The 14,412-nt window shown below is 41.4% G+C and overlaps 1 protein-coding gene across 4 annotated transcripts in view; it reads left to right on the top strand.

The window, feature by feature from the left end:
• Window positions 1-14,412, top strand: part of LOC110523029 (low-density lipoprotein receptor-related protein 8-like) — a 363,891-nt gene that overhangs the window by 311,573 nt on the left and 37,906 nt on the right. The window lies entirely within an intron of this gene.

The following is a 14,412-nucleotide window of genomic DNA, read 5'->3' as shown; positions in this document are numbered from 1 at the left end:
CGCAAAGCAAAGTCCATACAGAAATGGCTTTTCGATTTCGGTGTGGAATAACTTGAACACCTGTGGGATGAATTGGAAAGCTGACTGCGGACCAGGCCTAATCGTCCAACATCATTCCCCGACCTCACTAATGCTCTTGTGGTTGAATGGAAGCAAGTCCCCACAGCAATGTTCCAACATCTAGTAGAAAGCATTCCCAGAAGAGTGGAGGTTGTTATAGCAGCAAAGGGGGGACCAACTCCATATGAATATCCATGATTTTGTAATGAGATGTTAGGCCAGCAGGTGTCCACATACTTTTAGTCATGCAACAGCCCCAAAACATCACTGCTCTAGAGGAGATCTGCATGGAGGAATGGGCGAAAACACCAGCAACAGTGTGTGAAAACCTTGTGAAGACTTACAGAAAACGTTTGACCTCTGTCATTGCCAACAAAGGGTGTATATAACAAAGTATTGAGATAAACTTTTGTTATTGACCAAATACTTATTTTCCACCATAATTTGCAAATAAATTCATTAAAAATCCTACAATGTGATTTTCTGGATTTTTTTTCTCATTTTGTCTGTCATAGTTGAAGTGTACCTATGATGAAAATTACAGGCCTCTCTCATCTTTTTAAGTGGGAGAACTTGCACAATTGGGGGCTGACTAAATATTTTTTTGCCCCACTGTGAATAAATGAACTAGTGCTGTAGAGTTAGACTGTGTCCCAAATGGCGCCCCGTTCCCCATGTATTTGTCCTGGTCAAAAGTAGTGCACTATATAGGGAATAGGTTGTCTTTTCAGACACAACCTTGGTTTCTCAAGCATCTCTAAAGTGAAATATTCATCATAGTGCTTATGCAGGTTTCATTACCCTATTCTCTCTGTCTTGCTTTGACACTCTCCCTCTCTGTCAGCCTCTCTAGCTGTCTCTCTGTCAGTCTCTCCCTCTCTGTCAGTCTCTCTAGCTGTCTCTCTGTCAGCCTCTCTAGCTGTCTCTCTGTCAGCCTCTCAAGCTGTCTCTCTGTCAGTCTCTCTAGCTGTCTCTCTGTCAGTCTCTCCCTCTCTGTCAGTCTCTCTAGATGTCTCTCTGTCAGTCTCTCTAGCTGTCTCTCTGTCAGCCTCTCAAGCTGTCTCTCTGTCAGTCTCTCCCTCTCTGTCAGCCTCTCAAGCTGTCTCTCTGTCAGTCTCTGTAGCTGTCTCTCTGTCAGTCTCTGTAGCTGTCTCTCTGTCAGTCTCTCCCTCTCTGTCAGTCTCTGAAGCTGTCTCTCTGTCAGTCTCTCTGTCAGCCTCTCTAGCTGTCTCTCTGTCAGTCTCTCTAGCTGTCGCTCTGTCAGCCTCTCCCTCTCTGTCAGTCTCTCTAGCTGTCTCTCTGTCAGCCTTTCTAGCTGTCGCTCTGTCAGTCTCTCCCTCTCTGTCAGTCTCTGTAGCTGTCTCTCTGTCAGTCTCTCTAGCTGTCTCTCTGTCAGCTTCTCCCTCTCTGTCAGTCTCTCTAGCTGTCTCTCTGTCAGCTTCTCCCTCTCTGTCAGCTTCTCCCTCTCTGTCAGCCTCTCCCTCTCTGTCAGTCTCTCCCTCTCTGTCAGTCTCTCTAGCTGTCTCTCTGTCAGCTTCTCCCTCTCTGTCAGTCTCTCTAGCTGTCTCTCTGTCAGCCTCTCCCTCTCTGTCAGTCTCTCCCTCTCTGTCAGTCTCTCTAGCTGTCGCTCTGTCAGTCTCTCTAGCTGTCTCTCTGTCAGTCTCTCCCTCTCTGTCAGTCTCTCTAGCTGTCTCTCTGTCAGCTTCTCCCTCTCTGTCAGTCTCTCTAGCTGTCGCTCTGTCAGTCTCTCTAGCTGTCTCTCTGTCAGTCTCTCCCTCTCTGTCAGTCTCTCTAGCTGTCTCTCTGTCAGCTTCTCCCTCTCTGTCAGTCTCTCTAGATGTCTCTCTGTCAGCCTCTCCCTCTCTGTCAGTCTCTCCCTCTCTGTCAGTCTCTCTAGCTGTCGCTCTGTCAGTCTCTCTAGCTGTCTCTCTGTCAGCCTCTCCCTCTGTCAGTCTGTCTCTATCTCTCTCGCTGTCGCTCTTTCTCAATGCTCTGTATTTCTATCGCTCCTATGTCTCTCTCTCTCTCTCTCTCTCTCTCTCTCTCACTCTCTCTGTATCTCTCTGTCTCTCTGTCTCTCTCTCTCCCTCTCTCTCTCTGTCTCTCTCTCTCTCACTCTCTCTGTATCTCTCTGTCTCTCTCTCTCTCTCTCTCTCTCTCACTCTCTCTGTATCTCTCTCTCTCTCTCTCTCTCTCTCTCTCTCTCTCTCACTCTCTCTGTATCTCTCTGTATCTCTCTGTATCTCTCTCTCTCTCTCTCTCTCTCTCTCTCTGTATCTCTCTGTCTCTCTCTCTCTCTCTATCTCTCACTCTCTCTGTATCTCTCTCTCTCTCTCTCTCTGTATCTCTCTGTCTCTCTCTCTCACTCTCTCTCTCTCTCTCACTCTCTCTGTATCTCTCTGTCTCTCACTCTCTCTCTCTCTCTCTCTCTCTCTCTCTCACTCTCTCTGTATCTCTCTCTCTCTCACTCTCTCTGTATCTCTCTCTCACTCTCTGTATATCTCTCTCACTCTCTCTGTATCTCTCTCTCTCACTCTCTCTGTATCTCTCTCACTCTCTCTGTATCTCTCTCTCTCTCTCTCACTCTCTCTGTATCTCTCTGTCTCTCTCTCTCTCTCTCTCTCACTCGCTCTGTATCTCTGTCTCTCTCTCTCTCTCTCTCTGTATCTCTCTGTATCTCTGTCTCTCTCTCTCTCTCTCTCTCACTCTCTCTGTATCTCTCTGTCTCTCTCTCTCTCTCTCTCTCTGTCCCTCTCTCTCTGTATCTCTCTGTCTCTCTCTCTCTCTCTGTATCTCTCTCTCTCTCTCTCACTCTCTCTGTATCTCTCTGTCTCTCTCTCTCTCTCTGTATCTCTCTGTCTCTCTCTCTCTCTCTGTATCTCTCTGTCTCACTCTCTCTCTCTCTCACTCTCTCTGTATCTCTCTGTCTCTCTCTCTCACTCTCTCTGTATCTCTGTCTCTCTCTCTCTCTCTCTCTCTGTATCTCTCTGTCTCTCTCTCTCTCTCACTCTCTCTCTCTGTCTCTCTCTCGCTCTCTCTGTATCTCTCTGTCTCTCTCTCTCACTCTCTCTGTATCTCTGTCTCTCTCTCACTCTCTCTGTATCTCTCTGTCTCTCTCTCTCTCTCTCTCTCTCTCAATTCAATTCAATTCAAGGGCTTTATTGGCATGGGAAACATGTGTTGTGTCTCTCACTCTCTCTGTATCTCTCTCTCTCTCTCTCTCTCTCTGTATCTCTCTGTCTCTCTCTCTCTCTCTCTCTCTCTCACTCTCTCTGTATCTCTCTGTCTCTCTCTCTCTCTCTGTATCTCTCTGTCAATTCAATTCAATTCAAGCTGCTTTATTGGCATGAAAAACATTGTGTCAATATTGCCAAAGCAACAATGTATACAATATACATTGTAACAAAATTGTAAATGATAGCAAATAATAATATAAAATGGTAGTAAATAATAATACAAAAATAAATACAATAAAATGGTAACAGTCTACAGTAAACATTAATAATTATAGTAATAACAATAATAGTAATAATAAGTAAGTTACTGTTTACTATGCAGATGTTATTATTCAGTGTCCCTCAGGCTATGGCAGGAAAATACATATTTGGCTGCAAGAGGAGCCATTGCTCCTTCGCCCATGAGTATTCTTAGTTTTTCCTCTGGGTTCAATTTGTAAAAATTTGGAATATATGTAGTAATTTCTGTGAATAATGAATCTCTTTGTGAGGAATATTTATCACAGTAAAGGAGAAAGTGCATCTCTGTCTCTACCTCCCCTGTCATGCAGTGACCACATACACGCTCCTCTTTGGGTAGCCATGTCTTTTTATGTCTGCCGGTTTCTATTGCCAATCGGTGGTCACTCAGCCTGTACTTGGTAAGGATCTGTCTCTGCTTCGTATCTCTGACAGAGTAGAGATAATCAGCCAATTCATATTCTCTGTTTAGGGTCAGATAGCAATTTAGTCGGCTTTGGGATTTTGTTTCGTTTTTCCAGTATTGTAAGTATGATTCCTTTGATTGGTTCATGATTTTGTTTATTGGAATTCTTTCTTTTGAAGCAGTGCTGGTGTCAGCTTGATTGGTGAGGTCCAACACCAGCTGACTGAGAGGGCTCGTTTCTGGGCTCAGCTCTTGGGCTTGAAGTGCTTTAAATTGCAGACTCGAATTTGGACTTGAATTTAGATGTAGCCAAAATTTTAATGATCTTTTCTGTATTTTCATTATTACTGGAAAACGGCCCAATTCTGCCCTACATGCATTAGTTGGTGTATTTCTCTGGACTTGTAGAATTTTCCGACAGAATTCTGCATGTAGGGTTTCAATTGGATGTTTGTCCCACATTTTAAAATCCAGTTTATTGAGTGGCCCCCAAACCTCACTTCCATAAAGTGCTATTGGTAGGATTACACTGTCAAATATTTTAGTCCAAATTCTAATTGGGATGTTGATTTTGAATAATTTCATTTTTATTGCATACATTGCTCTGCGGGCTTTTTCTTTGAGTGCCTTCACTGCCATATTAAAGTTTCCCGATGCAGATATGGTCAGACCAAGGTAGGTGTAATGTTTTGTGTGTTCAATTAAGGTGTTGTTCAGGGTGAATTTACATTTGTGTTTCTGACATCTGGGTTTTTTTTGGAAAATCATGATTTTAGTTTTTTGGAAATTTACTGCCAGGGCCCAATTATGGCAATATTGCTCCAGAATATTAATGTTTTGTTGAAGACCTTCTTTGGTTGGTGATAGAAGTACCAAGTCATCAGCATATAGCAGGTATTTCACCTCTGTGTCAAATAGTGTGAGTCCTGGGGCTGGAGATTGGTCCAACATGTCTGCTAATTCATTGATATAAATGTTGAAAAGATTTGGACTCAAATTGCAGCCTTGTCTCACACCTCGACATTGTGAAAAAAATTCTGTTCTTTGGTTTTTGATTTTTATTGCACACTTATTTTCTGTGTACATACATTTTATTAAGTCATACACCTTACCACCAAGCCCACTTTGTAGAATTTTGTAGAATAGCCCTTCGTGCCAAATCGAATCAAATGCTTTTTTAAAGTCAATAAAGCAAGCAAAGATTTTGCCCTCTTTTTTTTGGTGGACGTGTTTATTAATTAGTGTGTGTAAGGTGTATATATGGTCAGTAGTGCGATGGTTAGGGAGAAAGCCAATTTGACATTTACTTATTACATTTTTTTCTTGAAGAAAGGTTTGAATTCTTGAATTCAAAATGCTACAGAAAATCTTTCCCAAGTTACTGTTGACGCAAATTCCCCTGTAATTATTGGGGTCTGATTTGTCTCCACTTTTGTGGATAGGGGAGATGAGCCCCTGGTTCCAGACATCAGGGAAGCAGCCAGAAGTTAAAACCATGTTGAACAATTTAAGCACAGCATTTTGCAACTCAGGTGTGCTGTTTTTCAGCATTTCATTTCTGATGTTGTCTACACCACAAGCCTTTTTTGATTTAATAGATTTTAGCTTTTCATTTAGTTCTTGTTGGGTTATTGGGTAATCTAATGGATTTTGGTTGTTTTTAATGACTGATTCCAGGATGTTCAATTTTTCTTTAATTTCTAATTGGTTCTGGTTTAAGTCTTTTTGTGGGATGTTTTTGTATAGATTATCAAAGTAAGTTTTCCAAATTCCTACATCTTGTATGGCTAATTCTTGTGGCTTTGTTGTGCTTAAATTGTTCCACATGTCCCAGAACTGATTTTGGTCAATTGCGTTTTCAATTTCATCAAGTGTCTTGTTGGTATAATTCAATTTCTTGCATTTCAGTGTTTGTTTATACTGTTTCAGAGTTTCAAAGTATTCATATCGTAGCTCTGGGTTGTTTTGCTGCTTATGTTTTTTGTTTGACATTTGTCTTAGGTGTTTTCTAATTGTTTTACATTCATTATCAAACCATTTGTCAGTAACATTTTGATTTTTGCTTCTGATGTTGCATTGCTTTGGTTTTCTCAAATTTGCTTTCGATGCTGCTTTTTGGAATATGCAGTTGATGTTTTGGGTAGCTGAATTGACACCATCTTTATTGTTTTGGTACTGTGAGTTATTGAAAAACTGTATAGAGTTCATCATTTCATTTGAGTTCAATGTTTCAATGAATGCCTCTGCACTGTTTGGAGCCCATCTGAACGATTGGTTTATGTTGTAAAGTTTATTGGGCTGTTTTTTTGAATGAATATTGCCGGTTAATTTCTTCAGAAACACGTTGATCTGACTGTGATCTGACAATGGTGTCTGTGGTCTGACAGTGAATGCACTAATGGAGGAGGGGTCAATGTCAGTGATGGCATAATCGACTACACTTGTCCCAAGAGCTGAGCAGTAAGTAAACTGACCTAAAGAGTCCCCTCTGATTCTACCATTAAGCATGTACAGGCCTAAGGCTCGACAGAGATGTACTAACTCTTTTCCATTTTTGTTCAGTATTTGGTCAGGACTGTTTCTATTATTTATAATAGGGCTACTGTACAAGGAGGGGTGTCCAAATATGTGGTGGTTACCTCCCGCATCAGTGTAGTCAGGCTCAGAACCTGTTCTTGCATTGAAATGTAATGATTTCTGTCTGGAGATTGTCAAAAAACTGATCATCATAATATGATGAATCTGAAGGAGGAGCATAAGCTGCACATATGTATACATCATTGTCACAATAGATTGTACCTTTGTTAAGTTTTAGCCAAATGTGAGTGGTACCTTTTTTCATTTCATTCAGTGCTAAGTCCTGCTTATGCCAAATGATGATTCCACCTGAGTCTCGGCCCCGTTTAACATTTTTATGTTTGATTGATGGTAGTAAACTTTCTCTATAGCCTGAGGGACACTGAGTATCTATGTCTCCACGACACCATGTTTCCAGTAGGATTATGATGTCCTGTCCCTTGATGTTTTTAATCAATTCTGGATTAGTTGTTTTATAACCAAAATGTGAAGAGTATAGGCCCTGGATATTCCAAGAGCTGATAGTTAATAATCTCATTTATAATAAGTGATATTCACTGGTTTGAGTAAAGTACATCGAAAAAAACAAAAAAAATAAAATATGTATATATACATATATATACATACACACATACACATATACATATATATACATACATACATACACATATACATACATATATACATACACATACATATATATATACATATATACATACACACACACACACACACATACATACACACACACATACATACATACATATATATATACATATATATACACATACACATACATATATATATATATATATATATATACATATACACACATACATGCACATACACATATACACACATACATACATACATACACACACACGCGCACACACACACACACACACACACACCATTACATATAATAATTATTATAATACCGGTGTCAATACATTTAGGAATATTTGTAAACAAATGAATAAGAATGGAATAAGATTGCATTGTACTTATGTTATGTGCAATCTGCAACCCTGTGTGTTTGTGTGTGTGTGTGTGCGCGTGCGTGCCCGTGTGTGAATTAAAGGGACTGTCTAGCTCAGTAGTCTGCATATTAGTTGCAGTAGTTGGCGCACCTCTCCTATCTCTGATTGTTCTAGGTGTCTTCTGCCAGAGGTTACCTCAGCATATGTAGGCTGACGATCTAATTGATACATGGTGTGGACTGCATCATGTGGTCTACTTTCCTGAAGGGCAGTGTTCTGACCGACCCTGGAGTAGTGGTCAGAGCTGTGTTGTGATGGGCTGGGTCTAGTAGAGCTGTGTTGTGATGGGACAGGTCTAGTAGAGCTGTGTTGTGATGGGCCGGGTCTAGTAGAGCTGCGTTGTGATGGGCCGGGTCTAGTAGAGCTGTGTTGTGATGGGCCGGGTCTAGTAGAGCTGTGTTGTGATGGGCCGGGTCTAGTAGAGCTTTGTTGTGATGGGCCAGGTCTAGTAGAGCTGTGTTGTGATGGGCCAGGTCTAGTAGAGCTGTGTTGTGATGGGCCAGGTCTAGTAGAGCTTTGTTGTGATGGGCCAGGTCTAGTAGAGCTGTGTTGTGATGGGCCGGGTCTAGTAGAGCTGTGCTGTGTTGGGCCTGGTCTAGTAGAGCTGTGCTGTGTTGGGCCTGGTCTAGTAGAGCTGTGCTGTAATAAGCCATGTCTGGCTCTTTTCTCCTCGGGATGGTGGAGGTACTGTTGTTTCAGAAGGTGGGGCGGGGGACCTTTGTTGCTGGGGTGATGGGTGTGTGGGTCCCTGCCAAGTGTTGCATCTTTTAGGTCCTTGGCAAAGGTTCTGATACTGTCCTGATCAAGATGTATATTATCATATAAGTGTTGACATGTCAGAGTGGGGTGGTGAGCCGTTCTGACGTTGAGCAGTGAGGCACAGTCCACAGTGATCTGTTGATTTATTTTGTCGATCAACTTTTCTGGGAAGTCTTTTCTTGGTAGGAGGGTGGACATAACTATATTGGTTGTTGGGAACATAGCCTGTGCCCGTTCTGCCACTCTTCTCACTGCCCCAGATACATTTTCACCTTTGGCATGAAGGTCGTTTGTGCCAGTGTGGATGATGATGTTGTCAGGGGTGTCAATCCTGGTCTGACTGAGTAGCTGCATTGCACTCTCAGTTGTAGGACACCAGAACTTATACACCTGGTGTCTAGGGAATAATCTTTCCTGGACTAAGAACTTCCCATTTGAATCAGTTAGAATTGCAGTTGTGGGTGATTGTCTGGGTGGAGCAGACTGGGAGGCTGGTATTCTGACCTGGGCTGGAGCAGACTGGGAGGCTGGTAGGTTAACCTGGGCTGGAGCAGACTGGGAGGCTGGTATTCTGACCTGGGCTGGAGCAGACTGGGAGGCTGGTAGATTGACCTGGGCTGGAGCAGACTGGGAGGCTGGTAGGTTAACCTGGGCTGGAGCAGACTGGGAGGCTGGTATTCTGACCTGGGCTGGAGCAGACTGGGAGGCTGGTAGGTTGACCTGGGCTGGAGCAGACTGAGAGGCTGGTAGGTTGACCTGGGCTGGAGCAGACTGGTAGGCTGGTGCAGTGTCATCCGGCTGTGTAGTGGAGGCCATGCTGGTCTCAGGTTCTGCTTGTGTTGTACCAAGCTGGTGGACATGTTTTCTAGATGCAGAGGACACAATGACTCTCTGCCGGTTGAGGGTGTCAATGTACCTCTCTTTTTGTTCGAGCTCCTTTCTAGTTGTGCTCAGATGGTCTCTGAGGTCATCATTTGTCTGACTCAGCTTGTCCATTCTGCTTTCTAATTTAGCTATGGATGCTCTGCTCTCCTCCCTGAACTGTTTCATCTCTTCTTTGAGTTTCTGGACAGTGTCCTCCTCTTGAAGCTTCTTCTCTCTGAGTTCTATGACCTCTGCTTCGACTAGAGAGAGGGTGTTGTGGAAACGTTGCATAGCAGGTGTTCTTATTGAAATTGTCATGTCCTTGACTCTGTCTGCTGCAGGTGAGGTAGGTAAAGGGACGTTGAGGGCTTCCTGCTGGGTCACAGAGACCATTGGGGTCTGCTTTTCTCCATCTCCCTCCTTGACTTTTTCCTCATTTTCTGAGATGATGTCAGCGTCTTCTTTTAGGGTAGCAAACCTATTCTCAAAAGCCTGGAGGCTTGAATCATTGCCTTGTATCAATACAGTTCCATTATTATATAAGTTTACTGTTTGATATGTGTTGCTCTGGTCAGCTTCTTCAAAAATGCTGATCTGACATCCTTGGCTGATGCCCCTCTTTTTTGAGAAAGGGAAATGGTTGCAAATAACCTTTTTCCATATGTTCCCTCGATTGGTATTAAAAATTAAATTTGCTCTTGTTTTGTAACTGGTAAGATCTGCAAACAGGCATTCATGGTTCTGTCCCATCAACAAACCTTTGAAACTTTTCTTAGCTTTCTCTGTTTGGATGTCTGGTGGGTAAACAATTTCCATAGCAACGCTGGTGATGTTGGCTACAATGTTGCAATAGAAGTGCTGTTTCTTGTATAATGCTCTCTTGTTTCTTCAGAGGACTGTTTCACTTTGTTGTCCTTTTTTCTTTTCCTTTTTCTTCTGTCCTTATTTTGTCCTTATTTTGTCTTCCTTTCTTCTGTTAACTAGATATTTTTTTTGTTATTCTTTGTAAGCTAGCTAGCTTCTTCCAGGAGAGTCCCTAGCAACTGCTTAGCAACATGTAAACAATTCAGCTAACAATTCAGCTAGCTAAGATAACTGTATAATTTTATGAAAAATAGTTACTTTTTCAAAATCCTGTCTTTTTGGTTTGTTGCTTGTATTGTCCTCTCTCTGTCTCTCTCTGTCTCTCTCTCTGTATCTCTGTCTCTCTCTCTCTCTCTCTCTCTCTCTGTATCTCTCTGTCTCTCTCTCTCTCTCACTCTCTCTCTCTGTCTCTCTCTCGCTCTCTCTGTATCTCTCTGTCTCTCTCTCTCACTCTCTCTGTATCTCTGTCTCTCTCTCACTCTCTCTGTATCTCTCTGTCTCTCTCTCTCTGTATCTCTCTGTCTCTCTCTCTCTCTCTGTATCTCTCTGTCTCTCTCTCTCTCACTCTCTCTGTATCTCTCTCTCTCTCTCTCTCTGTATCTCTCTGTCTCTCTCTCTCTCACTCTCTCTGTATCTCTCTGTCTCTCTCTCTCTCTCTCTCTGTCTCTCTCTCTCTCTCTCTCACTCTCTCTTTATCTCTCTGTCTCTCTCTCTCTCTCTCTCTCTCACTCGCTCTGTATCTCTGTCTCTCTCTCTCTCTCTCTGTCTCTCTCTCTCTCTCTCTCTCAAATTCAAATTCAAATTCAAGCTGCTTTATTGGCATGAAAAACATTGTGTCAATATTGCCAAAGCAACAATGTATACCATATACATTGTAACAAAATTATAAATGATAGCAAATAATAATATAAAATGGTAGTAAATAATAATACAAAATTAAATACAAAAGTAATAACAATAAAATGGTAACAGTCTACAGTAAACATTAATAATTATAGTAATAACAATAATAGTAATAATAAGTAAGTTACTGTTTACTATGCAGATGTTATTATTCAGTGTCCCTCAGGCTATGGCAGGAAAATACATATTTGGCTGCAAGAGGAGCCATTGCTCCTTCGCCCATGAGTATTCTTAGTTTTTCCTCTGGGTTCAATTTGTAAAAATTTGGAATATATGTAGTCATTTCTGTGAATAATGAGTCTCTTTGTGAGGAATATTTATCACAGTAAAGGAGAAAGTGCATCTCTGTCTCTACCTCCCCTGTCATGCAGTGACCACATACACGCTCCTCTTTGGGTAGCCATGTCTTTTTATGTCTGCCGGTTTCTATTGCCAATCGGTGGTCACTCAGCCTGTACTTGGTAAGGATCTGTCTCTGCTTCGTATCTCTGACAGAGTAGAGATAATCAGCCAATTCATATTCTCTGTTTAGGGTCAGATAGCAATTTAGTCGGCTTTGGGATTTTGTTTCGTTTTTCCAGTATTGTAAGTATGATTCCTTTGATTGGTTCATGATTTTGTTTATTGGAATTCTTTCTTTTGAAGCAGTGCTGGTGTCAGCTTGGTTGGTGAGGTCCAACATCTCTCTCTCTCTCTCTCTCTCTCTCTCTCTCACTCTCTCTGTATCTCTCTGTCTCTCTCTCTCTCTCTCTGTATCTCTCTGTCTCTCTCTCTCTGTATCTCTCTGTCTCTCTCTCTCTCTGTATCTCTCTGTCTCTCTCTCTCTCACTCTCTCTGTATCTCTCTGTCTCTCTCTCTCTCTCTGTATCTCTCTGTCTCTCTCTCTCTGTATCTCTCTGTCTCTCTCTCTCACTCTCTCTGTATCTCTCTGTCTCTCTCTCTCTCTCTCTCTCACTCTCTCTGTATCTCTCTGTCTCTCTCTCTCACTCTCTCTGTATCTCTGTCTCTCTCTCTCTCTGTATCTCTCTGTCTCTCTCTCTCTCTCTCTCTCACTCTCTCTCTCTCTGTCTCTCTCTCGCTCTCTCTGTATCTCTCTGTCTCTCTCTGTCTCTCTCTCTGTATCTCTCTCTCTCTCTCTCTCTCTGTATCTCTCTGTCTCTCTCTCTCTCTCACTCTCTCTCTCTCTGTCTCTCTCTCACTCTCTCTGTATCTCTCTGTCTCTCTCTCTCTCTCTCTCTCAATTCAATTCAATTCTCAATTCTCTCTCTCTCACTCTCTCTGTATCTCTCTGTCTCTCTCTCTCACTCTCTCTGTATCTCTGTCTCTCTCTCTCTCTCTCTCTCTCTGTATCTCTCTGTCTCTCTCTCTCTCTCTCTCTCACTCTCTCTCTCTCTGTCTCTCTCGCTCTCTGTCTCTCTCTCGCTCTCTCTGTATCTCTCTGTCTCTCTCTGTCTCTCTCTCTGTATCTCTGTCAAATTCAAATTCAAATTCAAGCTGCTTTATTGGCATGAAAAACATTGTGTCAATATTGCCAAAGCAACAATGTATACAATATACATTGTAACAAAATTGTAAATGATAGCAAATAATAATATAAAATGGTAGTAAATAATAATACAAAAATAAATACAATAAAATGGTAACAGTCTACAGTAAACATTAATAATTATAGTAATAACAATAATAGTAATAATAAGTAAGTTACTGTTTACTATGCAGATGTTATTATTCAGTGTCCCTCAGGCTATGGCAGGAAAATACATATTTGGCTGCAAGAGGAGCCATTGCTCCTTCGCCCATGAGTATTCTTAGTTTTTCCTCTGGGTTCAATTTGTAAAAATGTGGAATATATGTAGTCATTTCTGTGAATAATGAATCTCTTTGTGAGGAATATTTATCACAGTAAAGGAGAAAGTGCATCTCTGTCTCTACCTCCCCTGTCATGCAGTGACCACATACACGCTCTTCTTTGGGTAGCCATGTCTTTTTATGTCTGCCGGTTTCTATTGCCAATCGGTGGTCACTCAGCCTGTACTTGGTAAGGATCTGTCTCTGCTTCGTATCTCTGACAGAGTAGAGATAATCAGCCAATTCATATTCTCTGTTTAGGGTCAGATAGCAATTTAGTCGGCTTTGGGATTTTGTTTCGTTTTTCCAGTATTGTAAGTATGATTCCTTTGATTGGTTCATGATTTTGTTTATTGGAATTCTTTCTTTTGAAGCAGTGCTGGTGTCAGCTTGATTGGTGAGGTCCAACACCAGCTGACTGAGAGGGCTCGTTTCTGGGCTCAGCTCTTGGGCTTGAAGTGCTTTAAATTGCAGACTCGAATTTGGACTTGAATTTAGATGTAGCCAAAATTTTAATGATCTTTTCTGTATTTTCATTATTACTGGAAAACGGCCCAATTCTGCCCTACATGCATTAGTTGGTGTATTTCTCTGGACTTGTAGAATTTTCCGACAGAATTCTGCATGTAGGGTTTCAATTGGATGTTTGTCCCACATTTTAAAATCCAGTTTATTGAGTGGCCCCCAAACCTCACTTCCATAAAGTGCTATTGGTAGGATTACACTGTCAAATATTTTAGTCCAAATTCTAATTGGGATGTTGATTTTGAATAATTTCATTTTTATTGCATACATTGCTCTGCGGGCTTTTTCTTTGAGTGCCTTCACTGCCATATTAAAGTTTCCCGATGCAGATATGGTCAGACCAAGGTAGGTGTAATTTTTTGTGTGTTCAATTAAGGTGTTGTTCAGGGTGAATTTACATTTTTGTTTCTGACATCTGGGTTTTTTTTTGGAAAATCATGATTTTAGTTTTTTGGAAATTTACTGCCAGGGCCCAATTATGGCAATATTGCTCCAGAATATTAATGTTTTGTTGAAGACCTTCTTTGGTTGGTGATAGAAGTACCAAGTCATCAGCATATAGCAGGTATTTCACCTCTGTGTCAAATAGTGTGAGTCCTGGGGCTGGAGATTGGTCCAACATGTCTGCTAATTCATTGATATAAATGTTGAAAAGATTTGGACTCAAATTGCAGCCTTGTCTCACACCTCGACATTGTGAAAAAAATTCTGTTCTTTGGTTTTTGATTTTTATTGCACACTTATTTTCTGTGTACATAAATTTTATTAAGTCATACACCTTACCACCAAGCCCACTTTGTAGAATTTTGTAGAATAGCCCTTCGTGCCAAATCGAATCAAATGCTTTTTTAAAGTCAATAAAGCAAGCAAAGATTTTGCCCTCTTTTTTTTGGTGGACGTGTTTATTAATTAGTGTGTGTAAGGTGTATATATGGTCAGTAGTGCGATGGTTAGGGAGAAAGCCAATTTGACATTTACTTATTACATTTTTTTCTTGAAGAAAGGTTTGAATTCTTGAATTCAAAATGCTACAGAAAATCTTTCCCAAGTTACTGTTGACGCAAATTCCCCTGTAATTATTGGGGTCTGA

This window comes from Oncorhynchus mykiss, chromosome 5 (genome assembly GCF_013265735.2).
Source record: "Oncorhynchus mykiss isolate Arlee chromosome 5, USDA_OmykA_1.1, whole genome shotgun sequence".
Taxonomy (NCBI): Eukaryota; Metazoa; Chordata; class Actinopteri; order Salmoniformes; family Salmonidae; genus Oncorhynchus; species Oncorhynchus mykiss.
This window is presented reverse-complemented; position numbering and strand designations above follow the sequence as displayed.